This window comes from Pristiophorus japonicus, unplaced genomic scaffold (genome assembly GCF_044704955.1).
Source record: "Pristiophorus japonicus isolate sPriJap1 unplaced genomic scaffold, sPriJap1.hap1 HAP1_SCAFFOLD_109, whole genome shotgun sequence".
Taxonomy (NCBI): domain Eukaryota; kingdom Metazoa; phylum Chordata; class Chondrichthyes; family Pristiophoridae; genus Pristiophorus; species Pristiophorus japonicus.
In genome coordinates, this window is record NW_027250745.1 from 648,114 (window position 1) to 663,014 (window position 14,901).

Genomic DNA, 14,901 nt, shown 5'->3' on the forward strand with positions numbered 1-14,901 from the left:
CTGCTTTCCAATCCGCTGGTATCTCCTCAGAGTCCAGAGAATTTCGGAAGAATATAACGAATGCATCTGCTATAACTTCCGCCATCTCTTTCATACCCTGTGATGCATTTCATCAGGACCAGGGAACTTCTCTACCTTGAGTCCCATTAGCCTGTCCAGGACTACCCGCCTCGTGATAGTGATTGTCTCAAGGTCCTCCCTATCCACATTCCTGTGACCAGCAATATCTGGCATGGTTTTTGTGTCTTCCACTGTGAATACCAAAGCAAAATAATTGTTTAAGATCTCAGCCATTTCCACATTTCCCATTATTAAATCACCGTTCTCATCTTCTGAGGGACCAACATTTACTTTAGTCACTCTTTGCCGTTTTCTATATCGGTAAAAGCTTTTTCTATCTGTTTTTATGTTTTGCGCAAGTTTAATTTCGTAATCTATCTTTCCTTTCCTTATTGCTTTCTTAGTCATTGTTTGCTGGCGTTTAAAATTTTCCCAATCTTCTAGTTTCCCACTAACCTTGCCCACCTTATACGCATTGGTTTTTAATTTGATACTCTCCTTTATTTCCTTGGTTATCCACGACAGGTTATCCCTTCTCTTACTGCCCTTCTTTTTCACTGGAATATATTTTTGTTGTGCACTATGAAAGAGCTCCTTAAAAGTCCTCTGCTGTTCCTCAATTGTGCCACCGTTTAGTCTGTGTTCCCAGTCGACATTAGCCAACTCTGCCCTCATCCCACTGCAGTCCCCTTTGTTTCAGCATAGTACGCTCGTTTGAGACACTACTTCCTCACCCTCAATCAGCACTACAAATTCAACCATACTGTGATCACTCATTCCGAGAGGATCTTTTACTAGGAGATCGTTTATTATTCCTGTCTCATTGCACAGGACCAGATCTAAGATAGCTTGCTCCCTTGTAGGTTCTGTAACATATTGTTCTAAGAAACAATTCCGTATGCATTCTATGAATTACTCCTCCAGGCTACCCCGTGCGATTTGATTTGACCAATCAATATGTAGGTTAAAATTTCCCATGATTGCTGCCGTTCCTTTTTCACATGCCTCCATTATTCCCTTGATTATTGCCCACCCCACCGTCAAGTTATTATTTGGGGGACGATAAACTGCACCCACCAGTGACTTTTTCCCATTACTATCTCTAATCTCTACCCACAATGATTCAACATTTTGTTCATTAGAGCCAATATCATCTCTCACAACTGCCCTGATATCATCCTTTATTAACAGAGCTAACCCACCTCCTTTCCCTTCTTGTCTATCTTTCCGAATTGTCAGCTACCTCTGTATGTTTAATTCCCAGTCTTCGCCACCCTGCAACCACGTTTCTGTAATGGCCACCAAATCATACCCATTTGTCATCATTTGTGCCGTCAACTCATTTACTTTATTTTGAATGCTGCGTGCGTTTAGGTAGAGTGTTTAATACTAGTTTTTAAACCGTGATTTTTAGTTTTGACCCCTCCTGCAGCCCCTTTATATTCATACATATTGTCCCTTCCTATCACCTTGTGGTTTACACTTACCCCAGTGCTACTCTGCTCTGTTGCCTCCTGCCTTTTGCATTCTTTCTTGGGGTCCTGTTTATCTGCGCTCTCACCCACTCTAACTAGCTCAGAGTCCTCTCCTGCGTTCTGAATACTCCTCGCATTGAGGCACCGAGCTTTCAGGCTTGCCTTTTTATTACACTTTAACCCTTTAGAATTTTGCTGTACAGTGGCCCTTTTTGGTTTTTGCCTTGGGTTTCTCTGCCCTCCACTTTTACTCATCTCCTTTCTGTCTTTTGTTTCTGTCTCCATTTTGTTTCCCTCTGTCTCCCTGCATTGGTTCCAATCCCCCTGCCATATTAGTTTAATTCCTCCCCAACAGCACGAGCAAACAGGACATTGGTTCCGGTCCTGCCCAGCTGCAGAACGTCTGGTTTGTACTGGTCCCACCTCCTCCAGAACCGGTTCCAATGCCCCAGGAATTTGAATCTCTCCCTGCTGCACCACTGCTCAAGCCACGAATTCATCTGAGCTATCCTGCGATTCCTACTCTGACTAGCACGTGGCATTGGTAGCAATCCCGAGATTACTACTTTTGTGGTCCAACTTTTTAATTTAGCTCCTAGCTCCTTAAATTCATCTCGTAGGACCTCATCCCTTTTTTTACCTAAATCTTTGGTACCAATGTGCACCACGACAACTGGCTGTTCGCCCTCCGTTTTAGAATGTCCTGCACCCACTCAGAGGCATCCTTGACCCTTGCACCAGGGAGGCAACATACCATCCTGGAGTCTCGGTTGCGGCCGCAGAAAAGCCTATCCATTCCCCTTCCAATCGAATCCCTATCACTATCGCTGTCCCACTCTTTTTCCTGCCCTCCTGTGCAGCAGAGCCAGCCACCGTGCCATGAACTTGGCTGCTGCTGCCCTGCCCTGATGAGTCATCCCCCTCAACAGTACTCAATGTGAGGCCAACGTGATATCCGCTGCACTGCAGCCCTTCAAAGGGCGAGAAACCACTGAAAACAAAGGATGAGCTCACAAATATTACGGGCAGTGCAGTCTGGTCAACGTCAAACCCTCCTTTATTATTCAGCAGTGGCATGAACGGGAGTCAGAATTAACAAAGTTTAATTAAAGATACAAATACAAGCAACACTTGCACATCTTTTCAGTGTAAAATTCTTTCACTTTATTTGAAATGCTACTGCGTTGAATCTGAAAATACGCATGTTGGGATTTTATCTTCACTACTGATTGTATTTTGTGTGCAAGGCAGGAATAACTGGTGCTGTTAAATTTGATAAAAGTTGCCCCAGATTCGTGGTGTCATCGACAATGAAGATTTTGAACCAGAAAGCTCTAATACAGTGAGTAAAATGGGATATGGTTTTCGAGTAAAGATGCAAAGCACAGGACAAATGATTGAAGTATGGACTGTTCCTGAGTTAGCATTTGTTTGATGGTGCAAAAGAAGGTGAGGGGTTAATTAATGATGGTTTCCCGTGAAAGCAAGAGAAAAGTTTAAGAAGAAACCAGACGGTGCCTGTCAGGTGAGCGCTGCTTGTGATACCTGGTGGGAATGGGCAGGGATTTTCAAGCCCCTTGTATTACAGAACCTTCATATAGACGAACATCTCCAGTTCATTGTGTAGGTATCATGGTGCAACGGTAGTGTGTCTGACTCCAGATCCGAAAGTTGCGTGTTCAAATTACTTCGGGGTCACTCATCTTTTGGATATTGTTCTTCCAGAATTAATATTTCCTTTGCTGTTTGGCAATAACCAGACCCTTGCTCCAAGGTCTATCTCACTCTTTCCCCGGTGTCATGCAGAGACTTTTTATTTATTTAAAAAAATACTTTATTCGTATGAAAATTTGTACAGTACATTCAAAAGCAGTTCAGTACATTTAGCTGCGGTCAGTAATCCCATACACTACATTTGGGTGCTGACGGCAGTTCCTGTCGATATATTCTCTTGCTTTTCAGTTCCAGTACAATTCGGTACAATACGGGATACCTTGTAGTACATTCAACAAATTACATCATAAGTGTCACAATACAGTACATGGAATGGGTGACGGTACAGTGACACTTTTTTTCAACGTGCATCACGAAACAGACCTGACATTGTACATGGCACGACATAGGGGTTTACAGATCATGGTGCACCATGTATACAATAAAGAAGTTACAAGTACGGCCCGAGGGGAGTTTTATACTGATTCCTGCCCAAGGGTTTACCGTGTCAGAAGGGCTTTAAACTGTGGCCATTCCCCACCCTGCCTTTGCGGCAACTACACCAATTTTAAGTGTGTCCCTCAGCACGTAATCCTGGATCTTGGATTGCGCTAGCCTGCAACACGCAGACGTGGACATCTCCTTGCTCTGGAAGACCAGCAAGTTTCGGCAAGACCAAACAGCATCTTTGACTGAGTTGATGGCCCTCCAGCAGCAGGTGATGTCTGTCTCGGTGAGTGTCCCTGGGAACAACCCGGAGAGCACAGAGTCCTGTGTTACGGATCTGCTCGATGTCAACCTCGACACAACCACTGCATCGCTTTTCAAACTAGGTTCCCTCATGGTCTAGTGGTTAGGGTTTGGCGCTCTTACTGCTGCGGCTCGTGTTCGATTCCCGTTCAGAGAAATTATACTTCTAATTCAAAATCTTATAAAAAAATAGTTACTCATTTTACACATCTTTATGCATCTCCGATGTAAAAAAAATAGAAGCATTGATTTAAACATCATGAATTAATTCATAAAATTCGATTGTCATATGATATATTTTTCTCTGAACATATGAGGAACTTTTCTCCCGATCCGATTGGGTTTAATTCTGGTAATCTAGTACTGAAAATGGAGATGTATCCGCAGTGAAGCGGTTAACACGTTCGCCTCACATGCAAATCATAGACACCATCAGAGGTAATCTCTCGGGATCGAGGAAGACTTGCTTCCACTCCCAAAGTGAGCCTTTTGATGGCTGAACAGTCCGATACGTGAGCCACAGACCCTGTTGCAGGTGGGACAGACATCTGTCGAGGGAAGGGGTCGGTGGGACTTGTTTGCCGCGTGCTCCTTCCGCTGCCTACGCTTGGTCTCTTCATGCTCCTTGCGTCGAGACTCAAAAAGCTCATCGCCCTCCCGGATGGACTTTCTCCACCTCGGGCGGCCTGCGGTCACGGTCAGTGGTGATGTCGCACTTTACCAGGGAGGCTTTTTTGGTGTCCTTGTAACGTTTCCGCTGTCCTCCTTTGGCTCGTTAACCCTGAAGGAGCTCCGCATAAAGATGTAAAAATAAACACGTAAGGATTAGGGGCCGGAGTTGGCCATTCGGCCCCTCGAGCCTGATCCACCATTCAAGAAGACCCTGGCAGTTCTTCAACAGCAAGTTTAAACATCTGGGACGGAGCCAACAGGCGCCTGGCTGGAATGAGTGATAAAAACCTGCGTGGGACAGAAGCTTGACTAGCTCAGTCGGTAGAACATGAGACTCTTAATCTCAGCGTCGTGGGTTCCAGACCAACGTTGGGCCATTTTTTTTCATTTAATGTTGCTTTCATGGAAAACCTCTGACCGAAACGGCACAAAACAAAAATGTTCCTTTCAAAGTCATTAAACTCCGAAATTTCCACGACCCACGAATCTCCTGAATCAGATGCCTCTAGTTTTGCCGACTCAATCCATGTCCCTTTGCAATGTTGTGCTCCCACCCGCACTATGTAATGTGCCACTAACTTATCGAATCATGGAATGGTTACAGAACGGAAGGCCATTCCGCCCATCGAGCCCGTGCCGACTCTCAGCGAGTCCCACTCCCCCGCGCGTTTCCGGTAGCCCTGCAACTGTTTTTCCTTCAGACAATTATCCAACTCCCGTCTGAAAGATAAGATTGAGTCTGCCTCCACCGCCCTTTTATGCCGTGCATTCCAGATCCTAACCACTCGCTGCTAAATGGCGACCTCCTTTTACTGTGTGTAAAGTCTGGGAAACACTCAATCAATTATTGCCACACTCACAGCCTTCCTAAATATCGCACCGTAAAACCTTCCATTCTCGTAAAACCAGCTCCTGATGAATCGGCCAGTTGTGTAGGTTAGAGCTCTGGTTATATACCTAACATGACTTTCAGCACAGTGTTTCTGCAGTGTAGTGGTTATCACGTTTGCTTCACACGCGAAATGTCCCCAGTTCCAGCCCAGGTAAAAATATCATTTTGGAGACTCTTTTTGCTGTGAAATAAATTCAACAAAAGTCGCCCCAGTTTCCTTGTCGCACGAGCACTGGACATTTTAAACCCCTCTCCAACATACAGAGTGAGTAAAGTCAGATAGGGGAGAAAACTTCATCAATGATTCAAAATCCTTAAATAATTAAAGTTCAGTTATTGAAGTTTCCACTGTCCCTCAGCAACAATTCTGCAAAACAACGCTGTCGGTGAATGAATGGGGAATAAAACAAATAATCTTCACCCATCCCTATCCCCCGACACACAGGTTAATTAGTTCCATATCATTATTTTAAAGATTTTGAATGAAAGAGTTTATTCTGAATCCGGGCTCCCTCTGTGAGCACCGCACCACTAAAAGAGCAGGAAACACATTAAAGAGTTGACCACAATTGCTGACATTTCTTAGCTTTTTTCTTGTGTTTTTTCAGCTCTTCGTCCTTTTCAGCTCCTGACTGCAGATATTTCTGTGATTAAACCTGAACACAATGCAATGTCTGTCTCACTGTTTCCCCGGTGTCAGGCAGAGATACGCCTGTTCCCCTCATTGATTTCATGTGACAGGACACAAAAGTTCTAAATCAACTTGCACGTGGCCACAAACAGCTCTGAATAACCAGGATGGCCGAGCGGTCTGCGGTGCTGCGTTTAGGTCACTGTTTCGTCTGGAGATGTGGGTTCATGTCCCACTTCTGATATTATCTTTGAACCAAAAACTAATGTGCGATAAAATGGAACAAGAGCAGTGCGGGGTATATTGTCACATGATGCAAGCTACCTCGGACCCGGAACAAAACTCCCTGCACATCGAGCACAGGCTCAGGAAAACCCCGAGGGAGAGGATATCTGGTCACTGGGCCTTCCAGAAACACTGAACAAGTGCCCGGTCTGAAACTTTCCAGAGTAACAACTTGTCACTGGAGCTTCTAACAATCAGGATGGCCAAGCGGTCTCAGGTGCTGTGTTCAGGTCACAGTCTCATCTGGAGGTGTTGGTTTAAATCCCACTCCTGACATTCGGTGTTTTTAATTACAAACTCATTTGTTTGGCCACCACTCTCAAGTGCTTTGGGACATCCATTGCCTGTTGGCAAATGACCCCACTTCAATTACAAACAATGATATTAAAGTTACTTCTCAAACCGGGAATCGATCCTGGATGGCTGTAGCGAAAGGAATGGTTTTGTGAAGCATTGAAAATGTGCCCTCTAAATATCTTGCACTGCTCATTTAAAAACACGGTTATAATTTGTTTCAGTGCAAAAGAAGGCAGGCTCGAAGGGCCAAATCGCCGACTCCTGCTCCTGGTTCTTGTGTTCTTATACAGAGCACAGAACAAATGATCAAATGATCAACTCTCCCTCAATTCGCATTTCTTTCATTGTGCAAAAGAAGATTATGGGTTCATTAATGATGTTTTCCTGTGAAAGCACCATAAAAGTTTAAGGAAAATAATTCACCCAACATGGGGCTCGAACCCACGACCCGGAGATTGAAAGTCTAATATTTTACTGACTGAATTAGCCGGGCCTGTTTAAGTTGCATCTTCCTGTCGCTGATTGCTGCCAGGCGCCTGTTGGCATCGCCCCGTGGGTTCATATCGAGCTTCAAACCACGAAACCAGTTCTCCTGAATTTCAAGGCTTGTACGTGGATCAATCTTCAAAAGCCGTGTCATTAACCACAGCTGGGCCGTCAATTTTCTGATCTCAAAGTGCTTTCAGTCCTTGTCAATATCTCTTGTCTATTTGCCAGTGTTTCCCGATTCTGTCGGTCTCTCTGGCTCTTTAATTGTGTGTGGTCATCTGCAGGTTGATTCTCGAAGAATGCCTGTGTTTGTGTCTTCAACAACAATAGAAAATGTTTCTTATATATTTCTTACGTTCTCTCCAATGCCTTGCTATCCTTCCTAAATTGTGGTGCTCAGAACTGTAAACAGTTCTCCAAATGAGGCCTAACCCGGGATTGAAAAGGTATGGTATAACTTCCTCGCTGGTGTCCTCTATTTCACTCCATATAAAGCCAAGGGCCCTGTATTCTTTTTAAATAACTTAGCAAATTATCTTCCCAGCTTCAAAGATTTCTGTGTGTCAAACACTCAATCCTTCTGCTTCCCTTTTAACACAATACCATTCAGTTTATGTTTTCTCATATCACCTCCCTTTGTTTTCGACACCTTACACACAGGTACAGGAGGAGGCCCATTCAGCCCTTTGAGCCTGTTACACAGGAACAGGAGGAGGCCCATTCTGCCCCTTGAGCCTGTTACACCAGGAACAGGAATAGGCCCATTCAGCCCCTCGAGCCTGTTGCACAGGAACAGGAGGAGGCCCATTCAGCCCCTCGAGCCTGATACACAGGAACAGGAGGAGGCCCATTCAGCCCCTCTAACCGGTTACACAGGAACAGGAGGAGGCCATTCAACCCTTCGAGCCTGTTACACAGGAACAGGAGGAGGCCCATACAGCCTGTCGAGCCTGTTACACAGGAACAGGAGGAGGCCCATTCAGGCCCTCGAGCCTGTTACACAGGAAAAGGAGGAGGCCATTCAGCCCCTCAAGCCTGTTACACAGAAACAGAAGGAGGCCATTCAGCCCCTCGAGCCGGTTCCGCCATTCAATGAGATCATGGCTGATCTGTGAGCAAACTCCATATACCCGCCTTTGGCCCATATTCCTTACTACCTTTGGTCAAAATGCGATGTAAAATGAACAGCTGACCCAGCACCAACTGCCCTTTGCAGAAGGGAGATCCAAACCCCTCCCACCCTGTGTGTGTAGGAATGTTTCCGAATTTCACTCCTGAAACATCTGGCTCTAACATTTAGATTATGGCCCCTAGTCTGCGACTCGCCAACCAGCGGGAATCATTTCTCTCTATCTAATCTATCTGTCCCCTTATTATCTTGAAAATTTTGATCAAATCACTGCTCGACCCTCTAATTTCCAGTGGGTGTAATCTCATATCTTAATTTAAACATTGGAATCCAGGTATCATTCTGGGAAACCGACACAGTGCTCCCTCCAAAGCCGATATAGCCTTCCTAAGGCAAGTTCAGTTAAAACTGAATAAAGGGACGGGTCTTACTCGATTTAATCTGATGGTTTCCAGCAGGCATTTGGTAAGGTCCCACACATCATCATCATCCAATCAAAGGGTGGAAGATGCATGTGAGTGGATTGTTTTAACGTGGTGTGACCGTTGCACACCAGCCACCACACGGGGTTGACAGAGCGAGGCCTGAGTCCAGTGGCAAGGGTAAACTAGGACGGCTGGAGACCTGCCCTGCTGCACGTCATCAAAACCAAGGTCGCCGTTTGTTGCGTGGGCAGGAACATCGGCGGGAGCCTGGTACAGCGGAGGAGCGGGAAGGTCAGTGTGGAGGAACGGTGAGAGGTCGTGGTGGAGGAGCGATGAGAGATCGTGGTGGTGGAACGGTGAGAGGTCGTGGTGGAGGAACGGCGAGAGATCGTGGTGGAGGAACGGTGAGAGATCGTGGTGGAGGAGTGACGAGAGATCATGGTGGAGGAACGGTGAGAGATCGTGGTGGAGGAACGGTGAGAGATTGTGGCGGAGGTGCGGCGAAGGTTAAACACAAGGGATGTTGGCAGAAATCAAAGTTGAGGCAACGTTTGTGTTGTGAATATGTAAAGCATGCACTCCCAGGTTCCGCCACCAGGGAGCTCATCCCCTGAAGTCCCAAGGGATACCAGCAGCACTTGGGAGCAGTGTATTTAAGCCGGCCCCTAAGGCCAGTTCCTCACTCTGGAGTGTTTTATGAAAGACTGAGGTCACTATTACTTTAACCTCCCTGTGTGCAGCATCATCTGTGTTAGGAGCACAATAACTGGCGACGAGTATACGAATCCAACACAAACTTGCAGCAAACTGTGGGCATCCTGGAGATGTTCACGGAGGGTGAGGACTGGGAAGCCTATGTCGAATGGTTGGACCAGTACTTTTCAGCCAACGAGCTGGACGGATAAGGAAGTGTTGCAAAATGAGAGTAGTCCTCCTTACAGTCTGTGAGGCTCAGACCTACAGCCTCATGAATAATCTTCTGGCTCCGGTGAAACCCACAGATAAATCGTAAGAGGAGCTGTGTACACTGGTTCGGGAGCATCTTTACCCGAGGGAGAGCGTGCTAAGGCGAGGTATCGGTTCTACACGTGCCAGCGATCTGAAGGTCAGGAAGTGGCGAGCTACATCGCCGAGCTAAGGTGACTTGCAGGATAATGTGACTTTGATGGTTACCTGGAGCAAATGCTCAGAGACTTTTTTGTATTGGGCATTGGCCACGAGACCATCCTACGAAAACTTTTGGCTGTAGAGACACCCACCCTCAGTCAGGCCATTGCGATAACACAGGTATTTATGTCCACCAGTGATAACACCAAACAAATCACTCAGCACACAAGTGCTAGCAATGTTCATAAATTAACTGGAACTGTGTTTGTGAGCAGAAATGTACAGGGCAGAACCCACGAGTCTGCAACTGCCAGGACGCCTCAGGTGACCCATATGACTCAGAGTCCCGAAAAAAGGATGAATGCAAGGCAATTTACACCTTGTTGGTGTTGTGCCCGCTTCCTTTCAGCCTATTCATGCCGCTTCAAAGGGTATGTTTGCAAGAGCTGTGGAACAATGGGGCATCTCCAACGACCTTGCGAATGAGCTGCAAGCTCTGCAAAACCTGCTAACCACCATGTGGCAGAGGAAGATCGGTCCATGGTCCATGGTGGATCAAAGCAATTTCGAGCCTCAGAGAGAGGAGGCAGATGCTGAAGTACACGGGGTGCACACATTTTCGACGAAATGTCCACCTATGATGCTGAATGTAAAATTGAATGGCTTACCCGTACACCAAAGAGCTTACCACTGTCCTGTGCAGCGCCATGGTCAAGGTCGCCGACGAGGGCACGGTGCATGAACTGCCACTCTGGATTGTCCCGGGCGATGGTCCCACACTGCTTGGAAGGAGCTGGCTGGGCAAAATCCGCTGGAACTGGGATACCATCCGAACGCTATCACATGTCGATGAGGCCTTATGTACCCAGGTTCTGAAAAAATTTCCTTCCCTTTCTGAGCCAGGCATTGGAAACTTTTCCGGGGCGAAGGTGCGGATCCACTTGGTCCCAGAGGCACGACCCATTCACCACAAGGTGCGAGCGGTACCTCACATTATGAGGGCGAGAGTGGAAATCGAGCTGGACAGGCTGCAACACGAGGGCATCATCTCCCCAGTGGAATTCAGCGAGTGGGCCAGCCCGATTGTTCCAGTACTCAAAAGTGATAACACGGTCAGGGTTTGCGGCGATTATAAAGTAACTATTAATCGTTTCTCGCTACAGGACCAATACCTGCTACCTAAGACAGATGACCTATTTGGCGCGCTGGCAGAAGGCAAGGCGTTCACCAAGCTTGACCTGACTTCGGCCGACATGATGCAGGACTTGGACGAGTCTTTGAAGGGCCTCACCTGCATCAACACGCAAAAGGGACTGTTCAGCGACAGCAGATGCCCGTTTGGAATTCGTTCGGCTGCAGCGATCTTCCAGAGAAACATGGAGAGCCTACTCAAGTCGGTACCACACACGGTGGTCTTTCAGGATGAGATATTGGTTTTGGGTCTGGACACCGCCGAACACCTACAAAACCTGGAGGAGGTCCTCCAGCGACTGGATCGCGTAGGGCTGCGGCTGAAGAGGTCGAAATGCGTCTTCATGGCAACAGAAGTGGATATTTTGGGGAGAAAGTTCAAGGCGGATGGCATTCGGCCCACAGACGGCAAGACAGAGGCTATCATGAATGCACCCAGGCCACAGAACATCACGGAGCTGCGATCGTTCCTGGGACTCCTCAACTATTTTGGTAACTTCCTACCGGGGTTAAGCACCTTTTAGAGCCCCTACATGTGTTATTGCACAAAGGTGAGAACTGGGTATGGGGAAAAAAAAACAAGTTCTTGCTTTTTACGCAGCCAGCAACCTTTTATGCTCCAACAAGCTGCTTATATTGTATAACCCGTGTAAAAGACTTGTGCAAGCATGTGAGGCGTCGTCGTACGGAGTCGGGTGTGTATTAAAGCAAGCTAACAGTGCGGGGAAGTTGCAACCTGTCGCCTATGTTTCCAGGAGCTTGTCGAAGGCCGAGAGAACCTACAGCATGATTGAGAAAGAGGCATTAGCGTGTGTGTTCGGGGTAAAGAAAATGCATCAGTTCCTGTTTGGCATCAAATTTGAGCTGGAAATGGATCACATGCCCCTCACATCCCTATTCGCTGAAAACACGGGGATAAAGACGAATGCCTCAGCCCACATACAAAGGTGGGCACTCATGTTCTCAGCGTATAACTCGACCATCCGCCACAGGCCAGCCACTGAGAACTGTGTGGATGCTCTGTCGGCTGCCATTGCCCACCACGGGGGTGGAAATGGCGCAGCTTGCAAACTTGTTGACGGTGGCACAGCCCGCTGACTTGTTGATGGTCATGGAAGCGTTTGCAAATGATAAATCACCTGTTACGGCCCGCCAGATTAGGATTTGGACCAGCCAAGATCATCTGCTGTCCCTCGTAAAAAACTGTCGACTGCATGGGAGCAGGGCCAGCATCCCCGCTGAAATGCAAGAGCCAATCAAGCCGTTCCAGCGGCGAAAGGACGAGCTGTCCAGTCGGGCAGACTGCCTGTTGTGGGGTAACCGCGTAGTGCAACCAAAAAAGGGCAGGGAGACGTTCATCTCGGATCTCCACAGCACCCACCCGGGTATAGTAATGATGAAAGCGATAGCGATATCTAACACGTGGTTGCTCGGTATCGACTCTGACTTCGAGTCCTGTGTACGGCAATGCAGTGTATGTGCTCAGTTGACCAACGCGCCCAGGGAGGCACCATTAAGTTTGTGGTCCTGGCCCTTCAGACCATGGTCGAGGATCCATATCAAATATGCGGGCCCATTTCTTGGTAAAATGTTCCTGGTGGTGGTGGATGCTTTTTCAAAATGGATTGAACGTGAAATAATGTCGGGAAGCACCGCCACCGCCACCATTGAAAGCCTGAGGGCCATGCTTGCCATCCACGGCCTGCCTGAAATACTGGTCAGTGACAACGGGCCTTGTTTCACCAGTGCCAAATTTAAAGAATTCATGACCCGCAATGGGATCAAACATGTCAGCTCGACCCCGTTAAAACCAGCCTCCAATGGGCACGCAGAGCGGGCAGTACAAACAATCAAACAGAGCCTCAAACGAGTCACAGAAGGCTCACTCCAAACCCGCCTGTCCCGAGTACTGCTCAGCTGCAGCACGAGACCACACTCGCTCACAGGGGTGCCCCCGGCTGAGCTACTCATGCAAAGGACACTTAAAAGCATACTCTCGCAAGTCCACACCAACCTGCATGATCAGGTAGAGATTAGGCATCAGCAACAAAATGTGAATGATGGTCGCGCCACTGTGTCACGGGAAATTGATCTGAATGTCCCTGTGTGTGTGCTAAACTATGGACATGGTCCGAAGTGGATCGCGGGCACGGTGATAGCTGAAGAAGGGAGTAGGGTGTTTGTCGTCAAACTAGACAATGGACAAATTTGCAGAAAGCACCTGGACCAAACGAGGTTGCGGTTCACAGACTGCCCTGAACAACCCACAGCAGATACCATCTTTTTCGAAACCACAACGCACACTCAAAGGCTCAACGACACCACCCCGGTCCAGGAAATCAAAACCATCACACCCGACAGCCCAGCAAGGCCAGACTTACCCAGCAGCCCTGCAGGGCCAACAAAACGCCAGCCCAGCGAGGCACAGCCAACACACTAGAACAGACATTTGTACCGAGGCGGTCCACCAGGGAAAGAAATGCTCCCGTCCGCCTCACCTTGTAAATAGTTTTCACTTTGACTTTGGCGGGGGAGTGATGTTGTGTCTCTGCAAAGCATGCACTCCCATGTTCCACCACCAGGGAGCGCATCCCCTGAAGTCCCAAGGGATCCCAAGAGACTGTTGGATGCTCTAGTTACAAGTCTTTACTCTGGAAAATTTCAGACCGGGCACTTGTTCAGTGTTGCTGGAAGGCCCAGTGACCGGGATATCCTCTACCCGGGGTTTTCCTGAGCCTGTGCTCGGTGTACGGGGAGCTTTGGTCCGGGTCCGGGATAGCTTGCATCATGTGACAATGTTCCCCGAACTGCTCTTGTTCTATTTTATCGTCCACAAGTTTTCATTTCAAAAATGTTTCCGCCAACAGGCGTTCAATCCCTCTCTCTGCAAAACGTTCCTTTCACAAACATTTCTCTGACCGGAACTGCACCAAACAACAATGTTGCTTTCAAATTCATTCAACTCCCCAATTTCCACGTCCTCAATTTTAAGGACAAGGACTGAAAGCGCATTGCGATCAGAAAATTGCCGGACCCCCTGTGGTTAATGACAGTGCTTTCGATGGTTGATCTCCATACACACCTTGGAATTAAGGAGAACCTGTTTCGTGGTTTGAAGTTCGAGGTAAACCCACGGGGCGGAGCCAACAGACGCCTGGCAGCAATCAGCGACAGGAAGATGCAACTTAAGCAGGCCCGGCTGTCAACAGCATGACCATCGCCGAATCCCCCGCCATCAACAGCCTGGGATCACTATTGACCACTAACTGAAGGAGATTGACAGGCGTGATGTTGGGAAGCCCGGCTAGCTCAGTCGATAGCACATGAGGCTTTTCATCTCAGGGTTATGCGTTCGAGCCCCACGTCGGGTGAATTAGTTTCCTTAACTTTTTATATTGCTTTCACGGGAATTAATCTTCTTTTGCACAATGAAAGAAATGCTAACAGTTTTGGTCTCCTTATTTAAGGAGGGATATACTTACATTGTAGGCAGTTCAGACAAGGTTCACGAGGATGCAGGAAAAATGTTCCCGATGACAAGTTGGCAAAAATTATTCAAGTCTGTGAGATACTCAATCATTATTTCAATCATTAATCACCCAGAACATTTGAGATAAAACAAGGATCCAAAGCTTTGCCAAGCCCAGCTAGCTCAATTGATCAACCATAAAACTCTGAATCTCAGGGTTGGAGGTTTGAGCCGAACGTTGGGTAAATAGCTTTTGTTGCAAGCCAGTAATGACATGGACTCTTTCACTAATCTTCCCCAACTTACAGTAACACAG